The sequence below is a fragment of the Chiloscyllium plagiosum genome, chromosome 4 (genome assembly GCF_004010195.1).
Source record: "Chiloscyllium plagiosum isolate BGI_BamShark_2017 chromosome 4, ASM401019v2, whole genome shotgun sequence".
Taxonomy (NCBI): domain Eukaryota; kingdom Metazoa; phylum Chordata; class Chondrichthyes; order Orectolobiformes; family Hemiscylliidae; genus Chiloscyllium; species Chiloscyllium plagiosum.
This window is the reverse complement of record NC_057713.1, coordinates 65,341,504-65,342,859: the sequence shown is the minus strand read 5'-3', so window position 1 is coordinate 65,342,859 and position 1,356 is coordinate 65,341,504.

The window sequence follows — 1,356 nt, the reverse complement described above, 5'->3', positions numbered from 1 at the left end:
ATAGTGAAGAAGGCGTTTGGTATGCTTTCCTTTATTGGTCAGAGTATTGAGTACAGGAGTTGGGAGGTCATGTTGTAGAAGTACAGGACATTGGTTAGGCCACTGTTGGAATATTGCATGCAATTCTTGTGAAACTTGAAAGTGTTCAGAAAAGATTTACAAGGATGTTGCCAGGGTTGGAGGATTTGAGCTATAGGGAGAGGCTGAGCAGGCTAGGGCTGTTCTCCCTGGAGCGCCTAGAGGCTGAGGGGTGACCTTATAGAGGTTTATAAAATTATGAGGGGCATGGATAGGGTAAATAGACAAAGTCTTTTCCCTGGGGTTGGGGAGTCCAGAACTAGAGGGCATAGGTTTAGGGTGAGAGGGAAAAGATATAAAAGAGACCTAAGGGGCAACTTTTTCATGCCGCGGGTGGTGCGTATATGGAATGAGCTACCAGAGGAAGTAGTGGAGGCTGGTACAAGTGCAACATTTAAGAGGCATTTGGATGGGTATATGAATAGGAAGGGTTTGGTGGGATATGGGCCGGGTGCTGGCAGGTGGGACTAGATTGGATTGGGATATCTGGTTGGCATGGACAGGTTGGACTGAAGGATCTGTTTCCATGCTGTACGTCTCTATGACTCTATAACTATGTTCACAGTCAGGTGATTTGTCCTAGTACAGTGCAGCAAGTGTTCAATGGTTAGTTTTATGCGGCAAGCACAAGTAATCAAATGAATTGTGGATCATCAGTCTGTGAGCTACAAAGACAGTTCTTAGCATTTGATGAGTCATGTCTTGGACTGTTCAACAGATTTGATTTCGGGGCTGTTAGGCTTTTGGGGCAAATACAATCCTGGTGTCCATCTTTCAGGGACTCTATTGTGGCAAAAGAGAGGATCACTGTTAGGAGGCCTGAAGAAATCTTAGCTAGCAGAAGTGGGAATGTATTCTGTGACAGCTAGAAACTCAAAGTGAATAATGGATTACGTGAAATGGCATCAGAGATTATGGCTTGCCATGGGAGGGGGTTTATTGACAGCAACCATGACCACAGCCTCAGAAAGGAAGCATAGAAGAGGAAGGAATGGGCAACATCAAAGTGTAAGACCAGTATTCAGTAAACAGTGAGGACAGTTGGTGGTGAAGGTCAATGTGGTAGGTCCCTATATGTATCGAGGGTAAGTTGAGATAGGCCATTGGGATAACGCAAAGTTATAGGAAACTTAGAGGGTCAGAGGAGTACCTGGTGACTATACAGCACCCTGTGCTGATGATGCAAGCTGTATTCTCTGCCATCATTTATAATTTTCGAGATGTAAAGAGCTGCTAGAAAATGGCTGAGACATCACCAGTTTTGTCTATTAGTAACAT